The following is a 9,581-nucleotide window of genomic DNA, read 5'->3' on the forward strand; positions in this document are numbered from 1 at the left end:
ATAAATTTCATAAGTTTGTGTCGACGGTATATGACATAAAGGCAAATGCTCGCGCTTGGTCCATAGTTCTACGACTGAGGAATGAGGATTTAGGTCAGCAACTAAAATCGACAAGCCATGATTGTCAATCTTACTCATGATACAAAGCTTTGTACTATGATACATGGTTTTCATTCCGTATCATTCTTTAATAAAAATAAACAAGATTCCGGTTTCAAAAGCATCAAAGTCGCCAGGCTGGTCTGAGCTATTCATGACTTTTTTTCAGTATGCATTATCAACTCAGCAGTTCTAATACACAGACATCACTACTTGGAATGCCATGACATTTTCTATTCTTTCAATTCCTATTATTACCATAGATCGATTCAGATCAGCACAATGTTTATACTGTATGTTCATAATAGATTTTTCTGATTGTAAAAAGAAATAGTCAATATTGCTGAGAATTTAAAGTGATATTCAACGATTTGAACCTGATAAATTGGATTGTTGAATGACAATTGAATTCAGTGAATTTTACTGTACAACATTCCTTTTCCTCCTATTTTATTGGTGATGAGTGGAGATGATTTATGATTTCATATTTGGATTCATCTTTTCATAGTTCAATATTTTTTTGGAAAACTAGAACTTTTAAAAATTAAAATGTTTATGTATAAACTTCTCAGGTGTTCAAAACTTCTTAAAACCTTTGCCTGTCCCTTTGTGAGGCAGGAGTATTATTATCTTAGTATGTACTATATAATCATATGATAATGGAAAGCTATATTAAAAACAGCTATAACTCCCTTGTTTTCGGGTATTTTTGAAAATGGGACTTACGCTTTAAAGAATTTGGGGTCGCTGAATCCAAATCCGAAATCAGAAATCTTCTATCTATATTTTTAAGGAAGTTAGACTCAAAATATTATTTTATGAAAGAGGATGATTAACTTACTGATAACGTGAATTGATTGAGGGATTATGTTATCAATGAACCTCATTACCGTACCTTTTTGACTCATCAATCTCAATTTTTAGTTGACTGAAAAAGATGCTCTATTATGATAACATGATAGTATAATCTAGTGCCTTTCAGTATATCTTAGCTTCTCTTCTTATTCTCAAGTTGATCGAAAGATGAGATAAAGCAGAAGAAACATTTTATTAGAGAGGATTAATAATTAATCTATTAATCAACTTGTTTTCAATTTATCAATCATTGATAGCACGTAAATTGATTGAGTGTAGGCCTATAGATTGCAGGCTTGAGCAATTTTTATCAGTAATATTGATTAAATCCCTTATCATTTACGGATTAACAGATAAGAGAGAGATAAATGATCATTGATTGCTCTCCTAGCTATAGCATATGCACCTGTTTCAATTCAGGTGATTGTGAATGAAGATAATAAAACACCATTAATACACAAAAACACCATACATTTATACATTAAAACACCATTAGTACAGCCAACAAACCTTCTTACAACAGTGTAGAGTTGAAAAAGAATAGAACTATTTGCTATGTATAAAGAAAGATAATGATAGCAGACGAATGTTAATTAGGTGCTGAGTTTATAACCCGATGCTCACTCTATAGTCGGTTTGTTGCTATGTCTAGTTCTAGATGGCAAAACGTTATCAATAATAAATATTATTGATTGATAAGGATGAGTAGAAAGATCATTAGCTCAATGATTTCCTAGCCTTAATTTGACTTACCACAATCTCTAAAGCCTATAACACAGAAGCAAAATTTGATTCAATCAGGGTGTAATTGGGAACACAAAAAAGGTAGTCAGTAATCATTTTGAACACTGCTGACATTTTTTAGGACCCCCATCCCTCCAAGATTAGGTTTTTATTTTTACACAAGATGTTACAAACTTTGAAGTCATTTCCAAGTGTGTGAATAAACAAAATAGACAGTAATGAATGAAAGATGAAAGAGTACTTTGATTTGCAATTTCAAATGTAAAAATATTCCGCTTATATTTGAGTACATGTGTTGGTTGGTTTCTGAGAATAATAACTTAACCGAACGATTCATTCAAGCAAACTTGTTTCAAAGTTTCAATCTGATTTCTTGCTGTGGTCTGGAACATGAAAGTGCGGCTATACTTCTATAAGTGAGATTCACTTAAGACGATCAGTCAAGATTGGATGGTAAGTTTAAAGTAAATCTCTAGTCACCCACTGACTGTTGACCAGTAAAAACCGGTATTTGACTTTTACTTGTCGGAGATTTTAGAAGCAGGATTCACTTTAAATGTCACCATTTCATATGAGCAAAATCAGTGCCTCCCATTGAATCAATGCTGACAGTTTGAAGTAAGTCTCACTCAAGTCGACGCAATGTTTCTCAATTTTACATCATTTTGTCGTTCAGTGGTTGCATTGTTTGAGTTTGATTAACATGTTTTATGTAAAAAATACGGATTATTTACATATCCAGTTTGGAAGATTGGAATTTTTTGATTAGGTTTTGGATCTTGATGATTTTCATACCTGTTACCCGTATTATGATGTATTATTGATTGTAGTTCAGTATAAGTAAATGTAAGTGTAGAGTGTAAGATTAAGTATGGTATAAATGTAAGTATATAGGTACAATTCAAATTTCATACAGTATGATGAATTTGAATAATATTCTATTATTGATTCTCTACTTTAGAAATACTGGGAAAATACAAAAGCATACAATAGAAATTTTCAATTTATTTTTTTTTATTTATTTCAATTTTGTTAAAAACACACAAAACAAAATCACAAAGAATTACGAAGTAAATAAAACACAATAAAATGTTACAAATATAAAAAACCATGGGCTTTGCTTTTTAAATAAATTTAACAGCAATGAAGATTTCTAAGGATATTAGATTTCGAAATTAGAAATAGTGAACTCTGGAGCTTTGTAATTCTGATTTGTTAAATCATGATTTTGGTAAAAGTTGAGGAATGCAAGCTGAATGCTGCATATGATTGGTGGATTAAGAGATGACGTAATACGAATGCTCCGCCCAAACTGGTCATCTGGTCAATAACAGCCTTCCACCTTCATCAGGCTAGTTGCCTAGCTACCAATCATGTGGCTCCATTCTTAGTATGTATAATGCATATTCTGATGCTCAATGTTTATGATTTTAGTTTGATTGATCATGATTTAGCAATCGAAACCAGAATTTCGCATTTCCAATAAATTAGTGAATAGTACTGAAAGTTTTAAGTCTTTGATATTACGATAATTTCTCTAATATTTATTCTCGTAATACTAACTTGAGAAGAGAGTACCTAAATAAGATTTTGAAAAAGTTAATGCTGGTTTTTTCAAGTAAATTATATTGAAAACACAATCTAACTTCAATACAATTTTCTTATTGTATGAGATTTCATGATTATTTATTGAATAATATGATGACGGAAGTAAAATGTATTCGAGCATAGAAAGAGGTCTACGTGATCCTGACAATCAGTCTAATATATGAAACTATAGCATTCATTTTACACTGATGAATGAGAAGCATTGGTTTTATTCATAAGTAATACTAACAATTGGAAGTGAATCCAAGTGAATTTTAAATCTTCACGTTTCTCAATACTGATTTCATAATCAGTTTAAGTTCAGTTCGATAAGTATCGGTTAAAGTTTGATTGATAGTTTACAGCTCATTGTAGGTCACCTAAAAACACTCATATCTCTATAAAGTTATAGGGAAATATCAAAATTTGTCTGCAATTTTCAGCGCACAGCTAGTTCATGCAAAAAATTGATTCGGTAACATCAGCTAATGAGTATTACAACTATATTATGTAACAGACACCAGTTTTATAGTCACGTTTTTACAAGCTGCATCCTATCAGGTGAAAATTATGCTACGGAAAAATATGAAAGTGAATTAACACGAGAATAAAGATGGAAGAGAACTGACACGAAAGTGGATGTTGGGAGAGACAGGCACAAAGTAGAGATGGAAAGGAACTTAGACGAGAACAGAGGATTAACACGAAAATAGAGGTGAGAAGAAGTTCGACGAAATTAGAGATGAAAGAGAACAGACACAAAAACTAGGAAGGTTTGAATGTATTCGATAGTTGACTACTGTTTATGTTATGGGATTGCAAAGTTTTCAAATATTCAAATTACAACACTCAGAACTCTCAGAAGTTATTCTATTATATTCTAAGATGAGATTGAGAAATGTGGATATTATTATGTTGAAGCAGAGAAAACTTCTCTATTCTGTATTCTTCTCTATTATGAAATTCTTCTGTATGTAATTCTTATGTATTCTTCTCTATCTCATTCTCTATGAAATTCTTCTCTGTATTCTGTGGTTGAAGCATGATGGGTGGGTCACATGAGGGATTAGCCTGTTCCCTTTTTCCCTTTACAATCTTTCTCCGAATGATAGTCACTCTGTGTTAATGTCATTGATGATGAAAAACATATTGATATGATGCACCAAAGGCGTGATGAAGATACCCAATTGACACACATATTGAAAAACTTGTTATCTATTATAATTACATAAGTAGTAGTATATAGCCAACATTATATCTATTTACAGCTTGTACATGCTACATTGTACGATGTTTATTTGTTGCTTTACTGGCGTTTCTTAACCTTTTGAAAGAGAAACAACAGATTAATCAAATCTGTAATTTCAAATTCAAAGTTATTCTATTTGCATAGTGTTTAAAATAATATGAATCTCACTATAGCGTCGTCCTGCTTGCGTTCTATATATATAGTCTAGTGCGAGTAATCAGTATTATACTATGTACAATCATAGATTAACGAAAACTATAATTCATAATTCTATAACTATGATTCTTTCATCTCTGGTATAATGCAATTTTACGCTAAAATCACTAAAATTATTTCAATATTCGAAACTAGTATGCATTCATAATGAGATTGTATGGGAAGAGATGTTGCGATATTTCTCTTTATTATTGAAAAAATAAGACGTTGATGTTGTCAAGAACACTTTATCTGTTCAAAATCAATTTAATCCGTTTTGAACTATTTTCAACGACACTACAGTCTATTTTTTGAATATTAGTTATTAAATCTAGTACTCACATTTGGAGCGCTTTCGGATTTTTACATTCCTTGCCCTATTACCATTGGTAAGGAAAGTATTGCTTTCCAAAAAAAAATTAAGGTACCTAAATTTAATGTTTTCTATACGTTTCAAGGTCCCCTGAGTCAAAAAAAAAAATGATTTTGGGGTGTTGGTCTGTGTGTGTGGGTGTGTGTGTCTGTGAACACGATAACTCCATTCCTAATCAACCGATTGACTTGAAATTTTAAACTTAAGGTCCTTATACCATGAGGATCCGACAATAAGAAATTCAATAAAATTCAATTCAAAATGGCGGAAAAAATGGCGGATAATGACTAAAAAACCATGTTTTTCACGGTTTTCTCGAAAACGGCTGCAACGATTTTCTTCAAATTGATACCATAGATAGCTATTCATAAGCCCTATCAACTGACATGAGTCGAATTTTTGGAAAAATTGCAGGAGCTCCGTAATATTCTTGAGTAAAATGGCGGATAATTACTAAAAAACCATGTTTTTCACGATTTTCTCAAAAATGACACGACCATTTTTTTTTTCAAATTCATACCCTGTATAGTTATTTTATCAGCTCTATTAACTGGCATGAGTCTCCTTTCTGGGAAACTAATGGGGGGTCCACCCCATCCTTGAGAAATGGACTTTGTAACCTCCTTCTCGTGCATGAGGTAGGTAGGTAGAGCAGTTCAAAAATAACACATAGTTGAGATATTTCATCTGTAGAACAGCTGTTTTGACGACTTTTAAAGAATATCATAGAATTTCACAATATTTACACAAAGGAAAAAGTACTCTAAAAACAATTATATATACACATATACAGTAGTCTGATCGTAGTTTCGAATATGTTGCTGCCAATCTTCATTATAAGTTATTCCCCTAGATTATTCTCCTTTAAGAATGGGGCTTACAGTTCAATGAGCAAGGAAAGTTGTGTGAGTGCGCCACACCAGATTTTTTAAATCAATTTTCAACACTGTTAAAAACTCATTTAGAAATCCGAAAGCGCTCCACATGTGAGTACTAGATTTAATAACTAATATTCAAAAAATAGACTGTAGTGTCGTTGAAAATATTTCGAAACGGATTATTACTCGTAGTTCGTAATTAATAGTGAAATGGATGAGTAATCAATTTAAATTACAGAACCAGGTTTTATGGCAACACCTGCCACATCTTCAGCTGAACTGCCACTGAAGTTTAAATTTATTTAGAACTAATATAGTGGTATAATGCCAACTTCATATTATAAATTATATTTTCGAACACTTCATACGCTAGATTCAAGTTTATATATTACATCCCTGATTAGCTGATCTACGACTCACACTGGCGCACAAGGAATATTCCTTTTGCCGGTGTTTTTGCCTCACCTACTGTACTTATGCATGAATAATAATTGATCATAAATTGAATCTTCATTTTAAAACTATTATTTATAATATAAAGGATATCATTTCGTTATTATATCTAATTAAATAAATGTATGTATCTTGGTTCAAGTGCAGTAGCATATACTTATATTTATTTTTTGTAAAGCTTTTTTGTATTTTGTTTTTGGCAAATAAAATTCATTCATTCATTGTCAACATCAACGTCTATTCTTTCAAATATTCCTTCATTCAACTTGTTCCTTGAATGAACTTTCTTAGAGTTTTTTCCATGAACAGACTATCTCTTCTACTGCAATGCTATGTGCTGTCTACTCGATGTTTTGTATACAGGCCAAGTTCATCGAACTTCCTGACTGATGTACCTATATATATGTACATCATACCACTATATTGACTGCAACCCACTCACCCCCACAGCCAAGTTACGCCCCAGTGGGTCCTCAACACCCCCCCCCTTTAAGTAGGTCCCCTCTCATCAACCCACCCACTCACCAAATCTGTGACAACCCTACCAAAACAATACAGCTTGTATGATCTATATAATACGCTAAAAAGTTGAACTATATTCAACATACTAGAAGTATAATATCACTGTGTATAAAACACAAGCGGTACGACACTATAGCTAGATCCACATTCAACTTTCAGCACTGGTTTAATGGAAAGTTTTCATGTTATAAAAGCAACGAGTTCTGACAGTTCTAAACGAATTTCACCAAAGTGAGGTTCACATCAAACTGACAGCATTCCCTATGAATAGCACCCACAGTTCCCCATTCATCCAATGCTGACAGATTGTAGTGATAGCTAGACGCCCCAGCTAAATGATTACTAACTGCGTATAATGGAACAATGCTTCGTGTTGGACAACTAGAACAATGCAAATATGTCAAGTTAATATGTAGTGTAAAGCTGAGATAACGGGAGTTGAATAATTATTTTTGTAAATTGAGGACTCTATATGAATTTCGAATGATTAGATTGAATATTGGATGATGAAACAAATTATTTTTGATGATTGTGAATGTACAAACAATATGTTTTCGCCCCACTTGGATGTAATGAGCTGGTTTTCGTGCGTTATATGGAGGCCGAAAATGATTGTTTTCTGACCAGGCCGGTAAAAGTTTTACGGCCCTAGGGCTGTAAAATAACCTTGAAGTCAGCTGATTCTGATTTGATGTGAACGTGTTTACAAAATGGTTTATGAAACGGAATCAGTTTATGCTTCTAGAATTGAATAAGTATTCTGCAATAAGATACTATCATTTTATTTGGATGAATAAAATACAAAAAAGATATATATTATAAACTATTCAAATTCGATTTTCAGAGTAGGATAGAACTTCTAACCTAAACTTCCGAAGTCAATGACAACAAGCATTGTTGACGTTGACATTCAGATTGGCCAAATTTCAAGTGTGCTAAAACAGCTGTTCAAAAAACTTCATTATTTGTGTTTATTATTCAAGAATCAAATCATTCATAATAATATCATCTTATTTTCATTTGGAAGAATAAAAAGTATAAATTCAACCTCTTACATAATTGAACATAATCTTTTAGGTTATTTAGACAAATCAGAATAAAAAATAAAATACTTGGACAATTCCTAATATTCAGATTACCTCAGATTTGCTAGAGCTATGACCTTCCTGTTTTGCTTTCGAAAGTGCCTAATAAACAATTATTCTCATATTTATATTGTTTATTTTTCTGTGTGGCGAAAAATAACGTTCTCACCATGGGCAAAAATTTTTTTCCGGCTCTCAATCTTTTCTAGTCCTCGGACTACGGCCTCGGACTTGAAAACCGATTTCGAGCCGGAAAAGTCTTATTTTCGGCCCTAGGTGCGAAATATACTATTTAGTCATCTGATCTATCTTTGTTAGTATTTAGACGTTCCAGAAAATCTTATTCAGAAAATCACTTCACTTATATGGGCTACTTTACTCGAATTAATGAAAACAATATAAAAACTTGTAGTACCCTTTTATTGAAAACTTTAAAATATTTTAACGATTAGTTTCTACCATTGGTCATTCTCAAGTTAAAATGTGAAAATAAACAATACAAGTTGATACTGTAAAATATGTAAAAAATTAATTTATTAATTTTATTATTAATTCAAATTAATATTATTACATATTGTACAGTATCAACTTGTATTGTTATTTTTACATTTTAGCTTGAGAATGACCAATAGTAGAAACTGGTCGTTAAAATATTTTAAAGTTTTCAATAAAAGGGTACTACAAGTTTTTATATTGTTTTTCTCAATTTATCTTATTCAGGTATTAATTGAATTTTAGATGATGTAGTTAGAGTAGCCTACAGTAACTATATTACCCACAGTATGGCCATTGGAATTTTTTTTCCCGCCGCCGCCATGAAGATTCCAAATATTTGAATTTTACAATGGAGCTTATAGGCGATTATAAGTAAAATCGCTTGCCTTTACTTATTAAAGCATATTTTTGTGAATATTAACTTCGATATAATTTCTTTAATGTTTTTTCTATATTCCCAATATAGTTTTTGAACTTGAAATAGTAATTCGTAGATAATAGCGAGTAAAAATGAAAGGTAGGTAACGTAACCTGAAAGCTGAATCTCCAAAAAGCTTTTGAAATAATGTCATGATATGTAATATTTTTTTTCCATTGACAAAGAATAATGAAGTTCTCATATCTATTTATGGAAATATGATGGAATTCTCATCACAATAGATTCCATAACATTCAAATATTTTGTTTTATTAGTTGACAGCCAATAAGTCTTACGAAAATATTTTAAACACAACATTGGATATAAACTGTGGAAAAGCCAATTTTTCTAGCCATAGTTTGTTCTACTTAATGATTTTAATAAACATGTAAGCAATTGAAAAAGAAAACACATTACCATTATTATTCATTTAGTTATATTTCAAATCTTAAGCTCGTGGTAATGCAACTCTAAATCCATATTATATCAATAACTATTGACCAATTATTGAACATGTTATGGATAGGGTACTCAGTACTGAAGAGAATCAATAATAGAAGTCAAGACGTACTACTTAATCAGCACTTAATCACGGATAAAAATTTCATAAAATGTTATATTTAATTAA

The sequence above is a fragment of the Nilaparvata lugens genome, chromosome 11, assembly GCF_014356525.2.
Source record: "Nilaparvata lugens isolate BPH chromosome 11, ASM1435652v1, whole genome shotgun sequence".
NCBI lineage: Eukaryota > Metazoa > Arthropoda > Insecta > Hemiptera > Delphacidae > Nilaparvata > Nilaparvata lugens.